This window comes from Impatiens glandulifera, chromosome 1 (genome assembly GCF_907164915.1).
Source record: "Impatiens glandulifera chromosome 1, dImpGla2.1, whole genome shotgun sequence".
NCBI classification, from domain to species: domain Eukaryota; kingdom Viridiplantae; phylum Streptophyta; class Magnoliopsida; order Ericales; family Balsaminaceae; genus Impatiens; species Impatiens glandulifera.
In genome coordinates, this window is record NC_061862.1 from 30,354,210 (window position 1) to 30,374,821 (window position 20,612).

At 25.5% G+C, this 20,612-nt stretch overlaps 1 pseudogene; it reads right to left on the reverse strand.

The window, feature by feature from the left end:
• Positions 1 to 10,410: 10,410 nt before the first annotated feature.
• On the reverse strand, positions 10,411 to 11,607 carry LOC124923221 (annotated as a pseudogene).
• Between the last annotated feature and the right edge of the window lie 9,005 nt (positions 11,608 to 20,612).

Below are 20,612 nucleotides of genomic sequence, written 5' to 3' on the forward strand. Positions count from 1 at the left end.
TATAATAATAAACAATATTATTTATAATATAAATAATTAAATAAAATAATAATATTAATAATAGTTTTAAATTAATATTTATTATTTATACAACTTATACTACATTCTTATACCAAACACAAAATTATAAACCATATACAACTTATACCATTTTTTATAATTCTTACCAAACATCAATAACCTATACAACTTATACTACCCTATATTATTTATACCTCGTTACAATTTATACCTCTATACAACTTATACCCTATATAATTTGTACCACCTACCAAACGCTACCTTAAGGTATAACATGTTTTCTGTACATTTACTTTGGAGATGTTTTTGTAAGCTTAAGGTATAACATGTTTTCTGTCTTTGTTCCGTAGGTAGGTTACACATATTTTCATGTCTTTTCTGCATATTATGATGATCAACCTTTTTATCGGGTTCTTTTTATTAGATCGTAATGCTTTTTCAAAATCATTTAAGTGACTAATTTTTCACGATGTTTTGGATCCATTTTCACGATCTCTCTCAAAAGTTGGATATCCTCTCTTCTATTTTGTACAAATATAGAGAGATTATTGGATTATATCCTCCCTGTTTGAACTACCTCTCTCTATTGTCTTCCCTTCTATTTGCGAAATGTTCATTATTAGGGAGGCAGTGCATATGATATTTTTGCTCTCCTTGCAGTTTTAGGTGGTTATTTGGGTAGTCTCACTAATATTTTGTGTTTGTTTATCACATCTTATAAATTTTCTTTTGGTTATTTTGTGTTTGTCTAATAGAATTTCAATTGATAATAACTTTGCAAGTACTTTCTCATTTCATAAGTATTTTCTGAATTGATAAACATATTTTTGTTCCCCCATTATTTTGTGCTTAGGAGGTACCTTTTAAGTTCTTCCTTGAACTTGACTTATAAGAACTTTATCCACAGATATGTTTGATAATATAGACTGCAAGTATATCCTTTGTTATTGAGCTGGTTAGGCCCTTTTTTTTTCATCTAGTGTTGTTCTAAGGTAATTTGAGGGATAATACTATTCTCTTTGGTTTGGCATCTAATTTCACCTATTTATCTAAATGCTTCTTGACTTTATTTTTGGACAATTTGATGGATGCCATTGCACTTGGTTATTACGAATGGTATCGTTTTTTTTACGGTGGTTCTTGGCTTTTGACGTTGATATTGCATGTCTGCACCAATTACTTTGCCTTCAAGAAGAAATTTCTCCTATATTTACTCCATAGGAAACCGGGCAGCTTTGATAATATAGCCTTGGATAACTATGATAATAAAACCTCCTCTGTCGACTTTGATATTCCTTCACTACTTTGGAGCTAGCTACTGTCCCTTGTATCTTTGTCTAGTGTTTCTCCATGGCATTTTTAAAGTTATGAGACCTCAACACTTCACAATTCTTTGGTTTGAAATTTCTTACCTTTTATTAGAATATTTCTCAATTTTTGGATAACTTGGTAGATCCCTATGTAGTTGGATATCATGGATGGGTCATCTTTATCTTCTTTGGTTTAAAATTTTTACCTTTTATTGGAATATTTTTCAATTTTTGTACAACTCAATATTATAGACACTCATTTTTCACTCCCTAATTTTATAGTTTATATTTTTAATAAATCTTAGTCTATACAAATTTCTCAAATTTATTTACGATTTTATTGCACCAAATTTATTTTAAAAAATCTATATATATAAATATATATATAATAATGTTTAATAAAAAAGGTAAGATGACATCCATACTCTCACCACGTTCATTTAAATTTTTACATATTTTCTCTCTTATATCATAATTACATATCTATAAATACTAATTTATCACTCTTACAATAATTATTAATTTATTTTTATTATTTTATTTTATCTCTCATATAATATTAATTTTTTCACACAAATTATATAAAATATATATTTACCTTATTAATAATTTTATATTTAATATTAAATATCTATTTATTTGTATGTAAAAATATTTATAATATAATTCTCATTTATCAATAATTTTATATAAATACAAATTTTTTCACACAAATAAATTTTATACTTTTTTTAATAAAATAAAAAAATATATATATATTTTAATTTATTTAAAAAATAAATATTTTAAAAACAAATAAGTTTCTCACCTAAAATTTATATGAGGAGTGATAGAGAGAGGGAATTTGAGGGAGAGAATGATGTGTCACTACATCACTCGTCTTTAGTTGGAAAAGAATAAAATGTGAGAAGAGAGAAATTTTGTTATTTTTTTGGCTAATCAAATTGCGTCACATTATTCCCTCTCCTAATCATTTCTCAATTTATATATATTAATTTACCTTCCTAATTATTTATTTATTTATTTTCTCTCTCATCTTTTATATATATATAAATATTTATAATATACCTAATAAAACAATCTCAATTTTTTATCGTTATTAATTTAACTCTCATTTCCTAATTACTAATTTCACGCTCTCACCGCATTCATTTGAATTTCTACATATTTTTTCTTTTCTATCATAATTACATATACATAAATACTAATTTATCTCTCCTATAATAATTATTAATTTATCTTTCTTATTTAGTTTTTATTTTATTTTATTTTCTCTCTCATATAATATATATATTTTTACACAAATTATATAAAATATATATTACCTTATTAATAATTTTATATTTAATATTAAATATCTATTTATTTGTATGTAAAAATATTATAATATAATTCTATTTTATCAATAATTTTATATAAATACATATTTTTTCATATTATCACACAAATAAATTTTATAATTTTTTTAATACAAAAAGATTATATATATTTTAATTTGTTTAAAAAATAAATATTTAAAAAACAAATAACATCTCTCTCCTAAAATTTATATATATTAATTTACCTTCCTAATTAATTTTTTTTATTTTCTCTCTCATATTTTATATATACATATATATAAATAATAAAATAAAAGATTATATATATTTCAATTTTTTTTTAAAATAAATATTTTAAAAACAAATAACATTTCTCACCTAAAATTTATATACTGATTATTAATAACAAAACTTTTCATACCAAATTTGTATGAAAAAACACTTGTATCTTTGTTAGCTCATTTACATCACTAGATCCCAAAGTGAAACTAGTGTTTTCAGAACTTTTGAAGATATTTCTGTTTCATATTTGTTGTCATTTTGGGAAGTAAAATATATCGCTCTCTTTTTTATCTCACTCGGGTCTTGTAAGTGTTGACACGACACAAGTACAAGACGACACAATCATAACACGATTATGAGTTTATATAATCTTAACATGGTCACGATTCGACACGGATATAACACGAATATAAACACGACACGAACACGAGTATACACCCGAAACGTTGGATAATTTTTTTATTAGTAGCTTTAAGTAATAAGTATATAAATATATTTGGTGGTTATTAATTTTAATAATGCTAAATACTTTTAACATATTAAACTAATTTAAAATATTTAATATTTTATTAAAATTAAAAAAAAAGTAATTAATGATGGTTAACAATTTAATTTATACTATATATATAAATGTTATATTTAAAAAAAATCTATATAATATCATTTAAATATATATATAACAAAATTTAATTAAAATAACTATTTTCTCCCCTTTTATTAACTAATTTCAAAATATTTTTCTAAACTTTTTCTCAGTTTAGTTACTAATAGAATATTCCAAAATATAAACAATAAATTTAATTAAAAGAATTTTTCAAATTATTAAATAAGATTACTTGACTTAAATAATAAATGATTGAATCATTTCTAAATATCTTTCTTAACTGTTATTTACTTAACTAGTTAATAATCTTATTAAAATCTCTCTCAACAAATATAATTAATAAACTTTTATTATTAAGTAACAAATTTAATTAATAAACTTTTATTAGTAAGTAACGTATACAATTTACATAAAAAAATTAATTTAACAAATATTCTTAATTTCTCCTAATTGGATTATAAATAAGATTAAAATTATATTGTAAACCCATCTTCTTAATCAGATCTTTTCATACCATAGTTTTTCATACTTTTCCTATTGAAATTTCTTAATTTCTTCTGATAAAAAATTTTGGAGATTTTATAGGTAGATTCAAGTAGTATACCTATTGAAATCTCTTATTCTTAGAGAAATGATTAGGTGAGGGAATTTAGTGAGAAAATTTGGTGAGGGAATTACGTGGTGCTGAAAAAATCAAATAATTTCTCTCATTTCTCTCTTTCCTCCCATTTTTACATTTTCCAAATAATGAATGTGATGCCACGTCATTCCCTCACCAAATTCCCTCACTAAATTCCCTCCCTCTATCACTCCTCTATTTTATATAGTCACTCCTTTTAATCCTAAATTAAAAATGTCCAAAATTAAGTATTCAATATTTTAATTGATTTAATAATATATAAAATTAATATCTGAATAAAAAAATTAAGATTATTACATGTTTATAATTTAATATATTAAATAAAACATAATTAAAATACATATTATATTTTATTAACTAATATATTTAATTATAATTCGTTGACCTATTATATATATATATATAAGATACTAACAAATATATATAAGTGATAATAAATATATATATATTTATCTCGTTTTCCTATTTTAATTATTTTAAATATAATTATATTTTTATTTTATAATGTTTGAAAATATTATTACACAAATAATTAGATGAATTATAATTAAAATAGGAAATTTTTTTATTACTTATAAGGGAAAAAATGAAAAAAATAATAGGACTATATATATCACTAAAGATAAGAATAATAATATTTATAACAAATTTTAAATAGTGAAAACATGTTAAAAATAATAAAATAAAATATAAAACTTATTATAAAAATAATAGTAAAGTAAAATAAGAAATATATCTACACTAATTATAGAATAAAACGAAAGAGAAAGAGAAAAAAAATATATAGATGCATGGTGATAGATTTTCCCAATAACATCGTGCCCATGTAGAGAAGGGCCAAGGATATGTCATCTTGTAGAGGAGCAAAATCGGCGTATGCTTTATGTTGGCATAAATTTGGCATTGATGACAAGTCCTTACATAACTCACACATTCTTGTTCAAGGTTTTGCCAATAATATCCTATGCGGAGTATTTTCATGGCTAGATCCATTCCATTCATGTGTGGGCCACATGTCCATGCATGTTCTTCTTTCATGATTCTCTTGGATTCAGGAGTATCGATGCAGAATATGTTTTGACCGTCAAAAGATTGACGGTAAAGTCTATTGACGATCCAAGCGTAGTTGGTGGAATATTGACGTAATGCCTGTCATTCCTTAGCTCAGAAGTGGTGTGGATATTCTCCATACTCAATTTATTTCTGAAGAGTATCGTACCATTGTTTTACAGCATTCTCAGAGGAAGTTACTACTACCTTCTCAAAAGCATGTCGTTGCTTTTGTTGAATTCAAAGGGGTTTGACTTTGATTCCGTCCGGAATTTGAGTCATGGTTGCTAAAGTAGTCAATGCGTCCACGAAGCGATTTTGACTTCTTGGAGCGTGAACAAATAATACTTCGAGGTCTTTTGATGGAGAAAGAAAATGAAAGATGGAGAGACGATAAGAGAAGAGAAAAGAAATTTATCCGTTTAAAAATGGAAGGAGAAGATAAAGGAGTTTGACCATTTGAAAATAGAAGGAGAAGACATATAAGTTTTTCTTAGGAATGGAAGGAGGAGAAAATAAGAATGGAAGGAGAAGTCTCAGATGAGTTTGGATCTATAGACGGTTTGAAAATAAAAAATATTAAAAAAAATGAAAAAAATTATGATTTGATTTGTTTTATATATATATATATATAATATAATATATATTTCATATTATAATATATATATATATATATTATAATATAATAGAAATATTATTTAATAAATTATCTATAAGATATATAATAATAATAAGATATAACTTATTATATCTTAATATTTTATCTTATAGATAAAACCATAATCACCTTATATTATGTATATATAAATATAGTGACTTTCCTAAGACTTTCATAACATAATCATCTACAAAAATGACGAAGAATGTTTCTCTTACTTTGACTTTCTTGTTTATTGTTATTATGACAGGTTATTTTTCAAAAAATATTTATTACTTAATGATATTTAGTTATATATATATATATATTAATGATATTTTTAATAAATATAAATATTTAAAATTTTGTACGTAAATGAATGCTAGGTACGTTTACATTGATATTGGCATCGGATAATGGATTCGGAGCAACTCAGACAGGAACAATGAAGATAAGTTGTAAAGCAGCTTGTATTCTTAAGTGCGGATTTTTTTTTAAAAGGTGTGATAATGGGAATTGTATTTGTTGAATTTTAAAGTTTGATCAAGAGAAAAAATAATAATAATTTGTAATGATAATATAGTATGATCTTTAGAAATAATTGAGATGTTATGGATGTTTGGTTATTTTATTAATAATAAAATAAAATATTTAATCACATATTTTATTTTTTAATCATTAGTATTAATATGAATGAGTGAATATTTAAAAATTAAAAACTTTAAATAAAAAATATCAAGATCAAATAAATAAAGATAAACCAAATAAAAGTCTGAAAGGTATTTAAGTATAAAAAAAATTGGTCGAAAAGATCTGAAGGTTATAGGGTTGTACTTGTTTTGTTAGGTTGTAAGTTCGAACTATACCTATAAAATTTTTAATTTTATTTTTAACCGTTTTTAGTTTATGGGCGGGTGAACCCACAATCCGACCCAAATATCCATTTACTCTCACATATATATCCAAATTAACCACAGCTCTCGACCCGGCAATCCGGACACTTTAAAAATTAAGCATCATTATATATATATACTAGCATGGATCCCGTGCATTTGCACGGGTAAAAATATAAAAAAATATTATTTATAAATAAATATATTAAATAAAAAAATATATATAAATATTTTATTTTTAGAAAAAAATAGTAAAAAAACAAGTATTTATTTGATTTTGTAATGACATTTTATCCTCGCTCATTACTAATATTCGGGTTAATTAATATGTTAGTTAATTAATAATTTTTTATTATAAAATATCTTATCATTATATAAAAAAATATATTACTTATAATATGATAAAAAAGTTATAGTTAAATTTTTAATTTTAAAAAACTAATATTACATTAAAATAAACTTTGACTTATTTGTGATCTCACTTTAAAGTTTTAAACAATTTTTAAGTATCTCTCATTAGACTTCATTTCAAGCATTTTGTACCGATCTTATTCTCTTACTTTTGGCATTTCCCAAAAGCAAACCCTAAATATGAGAGTTATAAATGAGATTGATAATAAATTATAAATTTATTAAGAATGAGAGTTACAAATCTTTAATTAAATGATAAAAGAGTAATTATAATTTATAATATAATTTACTAAATTATTATATTTTTATTTGTTGAGAGTTATAAATCTTTAATGTGATTAAGTTGACATAAGTCTATTATATAAATATATATATAATAAATTATAAATTTATATATAAATAAAAATTATAAACCTTTCATGTTAAATGATAAAAGAGTAATTATAATTTATAATGTAATTTACTAAATTACAATATTTTATTTTTTTATTAAATCAATACTATGTTTTTATTTTTATATTAAATAGGTTTGATATGTTTCATGACATAATTTAAGAACGATGAAAAGAAACCTACAAAATCACTAATTGCATTCCCATGGAAGTCAACAACTTGATCCTTCTCTTATGCAGGAACTTAAATGAAATGAAGTTCAAAATTCTTAAATCTGTACCATAAATATTCACCTATAAAACATATATATATATATATATATATTCTTAGAAAACCTGAATTATAAATCATAATATTTATTAAGTTACTTCTTATTTTCCCTATAAACACAATTAGGATACACTTTCATTCAAACAAATAATGAAGCTGTTTTTTCTTTCATTCAAACAAATAATGAAGCTGTTTTTTAACAAAAAAAAAAAACATCAGTGAACTGAATTGAAATTTGTTTAAGAGAGTGTTGATTAATATACAATATTTCTAGTAAATCAAACAAAGTATACATATAAACACAATAAAAAATACTTCATCGACAGAAAACCCTCCAACAACTTGTAAAGGAGGATTGAAATGGAGCTAGACAAACATACTGATCCATTCCATAAAGCATGGTAACAATAAGAATAACATATGAACAGTTATCACAACTTACTAATAAGGTAAACTTACGTCATATCAGAAAGTCGACAATTTTGTGGACTAAGCTTAGTTGTCACTCCAACGACGTTTAAAATAGGTTCACCAATCCATATATCTTTGTACCTATATAGAGAAAGGACCAATAAGAAGTTAGGATACATTACAAGGACACTTTTTCAATTGTTAAGGTCTATGATGAATCACAAATCTGCACTTAAAAACGAATTACAAATGTGTGTATTTGCTTAAATCGTCTTCTTTACCAAGTCTTGAACATGAGACCATGAGATTGCATCAAATCTCAACCATGAGGCCAAGTAAGAAGAATTGACTTAAATCCATGTCATAAGAATATATACTAATCTTACCTAAGACAGACATTAGGATCTACTTTTGACACAATCTTCTCATTTGCACGAATGATCTTTTTTATTCAATCTTGACAAAGTAGTTATATGAATCCAAGTGTTGCTTCACCAAACCTCTCCCCTGAAAATCTAAACAAACATATGCATAATCATTGTCACATTTATTTCATCAGGTAAACTTACGTCATATCAGAAAGTCGACACTTATCAATTTGACAAAACTCCGTAATAAGGTAAATCAAAAAGTCGACAATTTTGTGGACTAAGCTTAGTTGTCACTCCATCGACGTTTAAAATAGGTTCACCAATCCAAATATCTTTGTACCTATATAGAGAAAGGACCAATATGAAGTTAGGATACATTACAAGGACACTTTTCAATTGTTAAGGTCTATGATGTATGACAAATTTGCACTTAAAAACGAATTACAAATGTGTGTATTTGCATAAATCGTCTTCTTTACAAAGTCTTGAACATGAGACCATGAGATTGCATCAAATCTAAACCATGAGGCCAAGTAAGAAGAATTGACTTAAATGCATGTCAAAAGAATATATACTAATCTTACCTAAGACAGACATTAGGATTTACTTTTGACACAATCTTCTCATTTGCACGAATGAACTTTTTTATTCAATCTTGACAAAGTAGTTATATGAATCCAAGTGCTGCTTCACCAAACCTCTCCCCTGAAAATCCAAACAAACATATGCATATATAATCATTGTCACATTTATTTCATCAGGTAAAACCCTAAACTTACGTCATATTAGAAAGTCGACAATTTTGTGGACTAAGCTTAGTTGTCACTCCATCGACGTTTAAAACAGGTTCACCAATCCAGGTATCTTTGTACCTATACAGAGAAATGACCAATAAGAAGTTAGGATACATTACAAGGACACTTTTTCAATTGTTAAGGTCTATGATGAATCACAAATCTGCACTTAAAAACAAATTACAAATGTGTGTATTTGCTTAAATAGTCTTCTTTACCAAGTCTTGAACATGAGACCATGAGATTGCATCAAATCTCAACCATGAGGCCAAGTAAGAAGAATTGACTTAAATCCATGTCATAAGAATATATACTAATCTTACCTAAGACAGACATTAGGATCTACTTTTGACATAATCTTCTCATTTTGCACGAATGATCTTTTTATTCAATCTTGACAAAGTAGTTATATGAATCCAAGTGCTGCTTCACCAAACCTCTCCCCTTAAAATCCAAACAAACATATGCATAATCATTGTCACATTTATTTCATCAGGCCATGTGGAATATTTTACAATCACAATAGACTTCATTAAACGGTGAATAATGTACAGTATCAATTCTCTTTCCCTACCCTTCCTATTTTCTTCTCATTCTCTCGCATTGGGAAAATTAATAGGAATCCTAACCCATTTAATCATTCTCCAATTTTCAGGCAATTACAAAAGCATGTAAAATATGATAAAATATGTAGGTCATTGTCCTCCCTATAGTGGTAACATCAAGTCACAAGAGCATTCACAATCCAAAATGTATCAAGTTTTATTAACTAATGTAAACTAAATGTTAAGAAACGACGCCATGGTAATCACCTCCAACAAAGACAGCATATTGCTTTCTCATAAATAAGAAAATCTCTTAATATAATATCATACCCATTACTTGAAATATAATACCCATTACGACTGTAAGTCACTTCAAGTTCTAGTAAAACAAAAAAGTAGTGAAAGACTGCACCTTTAGAAATTCAGGAAGAAGTTGGAATTTGTCCACTACCTGGAGAGAATACCAAAAAAAGAAAAAACATGGTGTTGTTATTAGTGGATTTTGTAGAATTTATACTAAGGAAACAGCAACACAATTTCTGGTAATTTAGTAAAAAATTATCATGTAATAGTTAATGAAAGATCCTCCATTCTGGATAAATCTTGACACCGAGAATGTCAAATCTTCTACAGGTCTGTATGGGACTACACCTCCAAATTCGGTGAACCTGCGAATAAAAATAGTTAATAAAAAATCATAAATGAAAAACCAAAAAATCTTAAGAGAAGAACTCTGCAAAGTCCTTAATTAATTACCATCCAGTCCAAGCTTCGGTCCATATCTTGGGTTTATAAGCTTTATTTGGTGAGAAATAGTCACAATAAAATCCATTGCAAGTGTTAATCTCCACATTATTAGACATAGACAGATTCAACAGGGAGAAAAAAATAAGAGCATTTAAGACAAGAAACTTACAACAGGATTAGGTGCATCATCTTGTTTGCACATTACCCAAGGCACACCAGTCTCTAGCCCAACCGCCATATCTGCTGCTCATTTCGTGTATTCTACACCAGGCGCCCCAATTTCATACTCCATGGGACCGTATTCATTTTCTATCTGTCATTAGACTCTTTTCAAATCAGCTACAGTGTCTAGATCCCAATTGAAAGGAATTTATAATTAATCTTTATCTCAAAGGAACCTGCGACAGAATTATAGGGCCCCCTATGACTCATAGAGCTCTTCATCTTTCATCATATCCACTATCTTTTTGGTGAATTTTTCCATTGCAGCCTTCATTCATTACATTTTCAGTGTCAATACCAAAACTAAGATTAACATAGGAATTGTGGGAATTAAATTCATTGATGGAGGAACACCTTGAAAGGCTCATTATCTGTTCGAAAGCTGATGCCAGGAACATACTTTAGCCAAACAGGAAAACCTCTAGGGAGAAAAAGAAGAATGTTGAATGTCAATAATAATGGAATAATGATCGATCGATTAAAGAACCATTCTTTTGTTCTCTATTTTTCACGGAGAGAAAAAAAGAAAAAAAAAAGAAAAGAAGCAGATGAAGATCATAGATACAAGTGTTTTACCTGACGATTACCACAGCGATTGCGACTCTTCATTATCTCCACGAGGTTAAGATCGAAAGGAAAATCCTTACTGACCGACGAAGAAGCCACATCGCATACGTTCCTTTCCATTTCATTGATAACCGACGAAGAAGCCACATCGTAGAGACGTTCCTTTCCCTTTCATCGATGACCGATGATGAAGAGTTGCAATCGTCAGGTAAAACAGGCGGTGTTCGGGGATATCGTTTAACAATCGATCATCAAGATCATCATCTCCGACTCATCCATGAGTCAAAAGAAAAAATGCAAAACATTATAAACTTCATTGAAGAAACAGAAATTGAGGAAATGATCAGAACAAATAGTTCACCTTGTTGTAGTAGAACAGAGATTACTTCATTGCGAGCATCTGCCATGGCCGAGCTTGCTCGATCTCTTTTTGTAAATAGTAATGGATTTGAAAGGTCACGGAGAGAATATGCTAATGGCTAGGTTAAAAGGTGAGAGCAAGATCCTATATTTCTACCCGTTTCTCTTAGAGCCCAAAATCCTATATTTCTACCCGTTCATTTAGGTGAGCGCGTGATGGTCACCCTGAAACAAAATAATTAAGCATCATTATATATATATAGATAATGATTAGTTAGTTAAAAAGTTGAACTTATATTGTTAAAATGTTTCACGTTCATCAAATTTGGTGTTGAATTAATAATATAAAGTGTTAATAGCCTAGTTGGTTAAATGGTTGTATTTGTTTTGTTAGGTTGCAAATTCGAACCATACTTATAGTATTTTTAATTTTATTTTTAACCGTTTTAAATTTATGGGCGGGTCAACCCACAATCCGACTCAAATATCCATTTACTCTCACATATATATTCAAATTAACCACAACTCTCGACCCGAAAATTCAGAACCTTTAAAAATTAAGCATCATTATATATATATATATATATATATATATATATATATATATATATATATATATATATATATATATATATATATATATATATATATATATATATATATATAATTAATAAACTTTTATTATTAAGTAACAAATTTAATTAATTAACTTTTATTATTAATTAACGTATACAATTTACTTAAAATCTTAATTTAACAAATATTCTTCTAATTTCTCCTAATTATAAATAAGATTGAAATTATATTATAAACCATCTTCTTAATCACATCTTTACATACCAGAGTTTTTCATAATTTTTCTATTGAAATCTCTTAATTTCTTCTAATGGAAAATTTTTCAGATTTTATAGGTAGGTTAAGTATTATACCTATTGAAATCTCTTATTCCAATTATTTTATATAGTCACTTCTTTTAATCCTAAATTAAAAATGTCTGAAATTAAGTATTCAATATTTTAATTAATTTAATAATATTTAAAATTAATATTTGAATAAATAAATTAAGATTATTACATATCTATAATTTAATATATTAAATAAAAAATAATTCAAATAAATATTATATTTTATTAAATATTATATTAATATATATATATATTTATATTTATCTCTGTTTCCTATTTTAATTATTTTAAATATAATTATATTTTTATTTTATAATGTTTGAAAATAATATTACAAAAATAATTAGATGAATTATAATTAAAAAAAGGAAGAAAATTTATTTACTTATAAGGAAAAAAAGATGAAAAAAATAATACGACAATATATATTAGTAAAGATGAGAATAATATATATATATATATATATATATATATATATATATATATATATATATATATATATATATATATATATATATATATATATTTCTCTTTCACTTTTATTCTATAATTAGTGTATATATATTTTAATAAGTTTTATATTTTTTTTTTCACTGTAAATTGTAAAAGGATCCTCACAAAAAATAATAATGAATTTCTTAAATCTTATTTAAAATAAGATAAGCATTGTAAAAAATAAATAAAAAGTAAACAAATATATATCCTCCACAATAATTTTTATTTGATTAAAAAATTTAAATAATCATATTACTTAGAAAAGTTGTTTAATAATTTGTTGATGTATTTTTTTTATTAAAAAAAGTTTCTATCTAAATAGTTATATTTTTATACTAAATATATATATAAATTTTTTGTTTTTGTTTTTTTAGTTTTTGACAATTTTTAAAATTAATTGGGATACTATAATGAAAAAATATTAATTTTAAAATAAGTTTTTGTTTCTTAACAGATAAATTGAAACATATGCAATGAGCAGGATTTTGTTTACAATATAATATTATTTAGATAAAATATTAAAATAGTTAAACTAAGTTTATAAATTATTATAATTTTATATTCTTATACCATTTAATAATTATACAATTAATTTCTTTTACTTATATAAATAAATGAATTATATTAATATAATATATTAAGAAACCGTGTTGCTACATTGATCATAAACTCTGTGAACCCAAAACTATATAAATAGTGGCTTCATAATTAGTCATCTTGCGTATACCCAACGCAATGCTGCCCGGTAATACGAACTTCTTTCTTCTTCTGATCTTTAGCTTGCTGATCGTATTTCTTATAATTGATTCATCACTTGATTAGGGTTAACTAAATAACTAACGGGAAGAGAATAATTTTGTTTAATTTTATTTTGGGATGATGGGCAGGCCTCTAGTTATGGAAATATTCAAATTATTCTCTCCTATTAAATTATGATTAGGATTTTAGGTAGGAGTTAACTTGCTCTTATTTTCCTTAAGTTTCCTTTCTGTTATATAACTGAGGAGTGACAATACTATTAAAACCTGGATTATTTTTTCAATTTGTTCAGTTAGTAATTTGATTCCGATTATGAAAGTGTATAGGTAAGCGACAATGTGTTCTTATTGGCGTATGGATTATTTTTTCCTTGGAACACAGAGTAGTCAATGTTCAAGCCCAAGCCTAGCTAGATACTCAATTGGGCTGATGGATGGATGAAAATAAAAGCACGGTTCTGGTTATATATGGGTGTCTTTGGATTTATTCACTCTTGATATATTTGTTTGTGTTAAAAGATATGATATTTTCTTCATAGGATTATTTTTCTTTGGATCGTGGAGCGGTGAATATTCAACAGACAATTTATTTGGCTAATGGATGGATGAAATATAAACTAACTATCTTATAACTTCTAGTTATGGGTGTTTTTTAATTTCTTCCCCATTGATATATTTGTTTATGTGTTATGACTAAGAATAATACAATAATATTTGTCTATAAGACGATGACTTGTAATGCTCGATCTTAACTCGTCGAGCAATTGCAACACTATTCCTTGTAAGTGTCGACCGTTGTCTGAAATCAGAGCGTGATGTACTCCATATCTAGCGATGATGCTAGTTTGGATGAACCTTTCCACTTGAGAGGATTTCAGAATTTTATAGAAGATTGCTTCAACCCTGAAGTAGTGTACAGCTACGAGTATGAACTCGTGTCCATTTGATGCATGATGATATATTTTCCAATTAACATCGTGCCAATGTAGAGAAGGGCCAAGGAGATGTCATCTTGTAGAGGAGCGAAATCGGCGTATGCTTTATGTTAGCATAAATTTGGCACTGATGACAAGTCCTTACATAACTCACACATTCTTGTTCATGGTTTTGCCAATAATATCATATGCGGAGTATTTTCTTGGCTAGATCCATTCCATTCATGTGTGGGCTACATGTCCATGCATATACTTCTTCCATGATACTCTTGGATTCAAGAGTATTGATCCAGAATATGTTTTGACCGTCAAAAGATTGACGGTAAAGTCTGTTGACGATCCAAGCGTAGTTGGTAGAATATTGACGTAACGTCTGTCGTTCCTTAGCTCAGAAGTGGTGTGAATATTCTTCATACTCAATTTATTTCTGAAGAGTATCGTACCATAGTTTAATATAATTCTCATAGGATGTTACTACTACATTCTCAAAAGCATGTCGTTGCTTTTGTTGGATTCAAAGGGTTTTGACTTTAATTCCGTCTAGAATTTGAGTCATGGTTGCTAAAGTAGCTAATGCGTCCGCGAAGCGATTGGCTTATTGGAGCGTGAACAAATGATACTTCGAGGTCTTTTGATGGAGGAAGAACATGAAAGATGGAGAGAAGATAAGAGAAGAGAGGGAGGTTTGCCCGTTTGAAAATAGAAGGAGAAGATAGAGGAGTTTGGCTATTTTAAAATAGAAGGAGAAGACATAAAAGTTTTGCTTAGGAATGAAAGGAGGAGAAAATAAGAATGGAATGAGAAGATTCTGATGAGTTTAGATGTATAAAGGGTTTGAGAATAAAAAATAGTGCACAAAACGAAAAAATTATAGTTTGATTTGTTATATATATATATATATATAATATAATTTATATATTATAATATAATATAAATATTTTTTAATAGTATATATTTATAAGATATATCTTAATAATTATTAAGATATATCTTAATATCTTAATAATTATTAAGATATATCTTAATATCTTATTCTTAATATCTTAATAATTATTAAGATATATCTTAATATCTTAATAAGATATATCTATAAGATATATACAAAACCATAATCACCTTATATTATATTATATATTATTATATAATATAAGATAATTATGGTTTTATATATATCTTATAGATAAAACCATAATCACCTTATATTATATTATATTATATTATATTATATTATATTTTATATTTTATATATATATATTTATATTACAGATAGAGTGACCCTCCTTAAGGCATTCTTTTTACTCCATCAAACTATAATCATCTAAAAAAATGACAAAAAATGTTTCTCTCACTTTGACTTTCTTGTTTATTGTTATTATGACAGGTTATTCTCTCTATTCAAAATTATTAATTATTTAATTATCTTTACTTATAATATATATTAATGGTATTTTTAATCATTATAAATATTTAATATTTTGTATGTAAATGAATGTTAGGTATGATTACATTGATTTTGGCATCGGATAATGTATCCGGAGCAACTCAGACAACTCAGACAACTCAGACAGGAACAATGAAAATAAGTTGTAAAGTAGCTTGTATTTTTAAGTGCGGATTTTTTTTTAAAAGGTGTGATGATGGAAATTGCATTTGTTGAATTTTCAAGTTTTATCAAGAAAAAAAATAATAATAATTTGTAATGAAAATATATTATGATCTTTAGAAATAATTGAGATGTTATGGATGTTTGGTTATTTTATTAATAATAAAATAAAATATTTAACAACATATTTTATTTTTTAATCATTAGTATTAGTATGGATGAGTAAATATTTAAAAATTAAAAACTTTAAATAAAAAAATGTCAAGATCAAATAAATAAAGATAAACCAAATAAATCCAAAATTGATCTAACAAGGTCTGGAAGGTATTTGAGTATAAAAAAAAAATTGGTGGGAAATATCGATAGAGATAATATATTTTTGTACTTAGAAATATCTACATTAAGGATTTCTCGAACTTCTCTGTTTTTTTTATAAAACACAGCACACACTTCTTTTTACCGGTAATTTTAAATATATAAGTCTCATATATATTTCACTTTTAAATTAAGATTCTGCAGTATACTTTTTTTTAATATTCTTGAAACCAATAAATCGTTGAATTAGTGAAACTAAGATTGAATTCGGAATCTATATTGTTTAAATTTATTAATCTTTGTTTGGAATCTATATTGTTTAAATTTATTATTGTTTTGTTCAATTTCTGTTTTGTACAGGTTGTTTAATTTCAGGTGACTACTTTATTTTCTATATAAAAACTACTAACTTATGTTTCAGGTAAATAAGCGTGTACTAGATCAACCTGAAAAGATTTAAAAAAATTATATATAGAGAGACTACTCACATATGTTCCATGTAAATAAGCGTGTACTAGATCAACCTGAAAAGATTTTAAAAATTAAAATTAATTTCCCAAGTAATTGAATTTTATTTTAGAATTATATAAACATAAATTATATATATTGTTGTTTTTATTTTTAAAACCAATTAATAATTACAATTGTAATGAGAAAATAAATAAATGAACCAAACAAGTCCTAGCAAAAATATTTTTTTTTTCAATTTTTTTTTTTCTAAATGTTTAGATTTTTTGGGATCATTTAAATACAAATGTAATAAGAAAATAAACAATGGTATTAAAAAGGTCATAAGCAAAAATATATTTTTGGTTTTTATTGAAAATATTATGTTCGAAAAGCAACACCGACTTTTTTTCATCTAGAAAGGAGTATCATGGAGAGAGCTAAAGAAAAACTAGAACTTGTCCACACCGACATTTACGAACCAATGGACACCATTTCTCATGCTCCAAATATGTATTTTATTATTTTCATCGATGACCACACTCGTATGACTTGGGCCTATTTAATAAGAAAAAAGTCGGAAGTATTTATGATATTCAAAACGTTTAAGAGTTTTGTTAAAAAATAAAGTATATGTTTCATAAAAATCCTACGAAGTGATAGAGACAAGAAATATACTTCTAAAGAGTTTTACAATTTTTTTTTTGTGAAGAAGAAAGAATAGAAAATCGATTAATAGTAAGATACACCCAAACAAAATGACATTACAAAGCAATTTACATTGTCGTCTACCTTTCCAATCGATGCCAACAACATTCATATCGAACAATACTCCGTTTGAAGTATGAAGGGATAAAAAATCATTGGTAAATTGAATATATATATATATATATATATATATATATATATATATATATATATTATTTTGAAAATATTAAATATTATTGAATATGTATTTTTTTTTTCAAATTTTAGATATACAAAAATATGAATAATTTATATATATATATATATATATATATATATATATATATATATATATATATATATATATATATATATTATATTGAATAAGAAAAAAAATGATTAAAGATTTACTAAATTATATAAATTAAAAAATTTAAAATTAAATTGCATGAAACTTTTGATTAAACATATATTAAATTTTAAAAAAATTATAAAATCAGACAACAAATTTTTAAATGGTAAATAAAAATAATAAATTATTTCAAATTTATGGATAAATTTAGTATTCTCTTATATATATTTATATTATCTGTTGAATAAAAAAATTGAATAAAGATTTACTAAATTATATTGATATATTTTTTTTATTAAAAAAAAGTTTTATCTAATTAGTTATATTTTTATACTATTTTTTTTGTTTATTTAGTTTTGGTAATTTTTAAAATTAATTGGTATAATATAATGAAAAAATATTAATTTCAAAATAAATTTTTGCTTCTTAACAGATAAATTAAAACATATGCAATAAGCAGGATTTTGTTTACAATATGATATTATTTAGATAAAATATTAAAATAGTTAAACTATATTTTATAAGTTTATAAATTATTATAATTTTATATTCTTATACTATTTTATATAAATACAATTAATTTCGTTTAATTATTTAAATAAATAAATTATTAATAATAATATATTAAGAAACTTTGTTGCTGCTGTGTTTATTTAAGTTTTTGTTAACATAATATTTGTATTTTTATTTTATTTTTTTCATTTTTAAATAAGTTTCATAATTTATTTTATTATTTTTAAATAAGTTTCATAATTTATTTTATTATTTTTAACATGTTTTCACTTAAATAATTAGGATATCAAATATTTAAAATTTGTTGATGTATTTTTATTAAAAAAAGGTTTTATCTATTTAGTTATATTTTTATATTAAATATTTTTTTTTTTGTTTTTGACAATTTTTAAAATTAATAGGTATAATATAATGAAAAAAAAATATTAATTTCAAAATAAATTTTTGTTTCTTAACAGATAAATTGAAACATATGCAATGAGCCGGATTTTGTTTACAATATGATGCGGAAAATTTGACGAAATAATCACCTCATAAATTTTTTTTCGGCTGATAATCACTTTATTTTTTTAACAAAATAGTGTATCGCGTAATGATGGCCTTCTTCCATGAAAACCGTGGAATTCTTCTCTTTCCCGTGGATGTGGATGTAGCTGATCTTTAACTTGTTGATCTTATTTCTATCGTCAACATTTTCTTCTCTTAGTGGCTGCAAATTGTTGATTACTCTGGAGGAAGATTTTTTATCTGACCAGCATGATATTTATTGATAAAACAGTCATCACCAACCTCTATCTATAAACTTTTTTCATGGTTATGTGGATTTCTTTCTTTGTTACCGGGGGTTAGCTTTTAGGGAGAAGATGATGCGTTTCTACTGGAACTGTGGAACTGTTGTCAGGTCGGTGGTTCCATCCTTGGATCAAGGAGCGTAGATACAATTAAAGCCTTTATTCTTGACATTTTCAATCCACTCAGTTTTCAATTATATCCTTCCGGATCTGGTACTAACGATTTACCAATAAGGGAAGGAATAATTTGTTTTTCTCGGTTTAGGTGGTGAAAAACTAGAGATAAAATCTTGATTCTGGTTCCGATGGACTTTTAGTTTATTTTATTAAAAAGTTGTTTTTTATATTAGAGTTTATTAAATAGGCAGGGAAATTTGACGAAATGACCTAAAGATTGATGTATTTTCTTTGGTGGTCACCCATTAAATTAAATTGATCTGGCGGTCACTATTATTTTTTTGGACGAAATTACCCTTTTCACGTCACGCGAATGGACTTCGCGTTTCGCAAAGGATTTTTTTTTATATAAATACTCAAATTTTTTATTTTTTTTATTTTCCTTCTCTCTCTTCTCTTTCTTCTTACGACGGCACAGCGACACGGCTGCACAACGGCACAGCGACACGGAGGCACGACACGAAAAACCTAAACCTAAATGAATAGGTTATATAGATCTCGTTCTAATATCAGGTTATTTAATCGATTTATGTTATTATTTCCATTATTTTATCTTTAAACCCTAAACCATGAGGTTTTCTTATTGTTCATCTTTGTTCATCATGGTTGTTCATCTTATCGATGATGATGTTTGCAGTTGATGATGCTTTGATTCGGTTCCGTTTTACGGAAGATTCATTTGATTTTCGCGACTTCACGTTTCGCGAAGGGCTTCACGTTTCGCGAAGGGCTCTCACGTTTCGCGAAACCCATATGAGGTTATTTGATCTGATTTGTTCATGTGGTC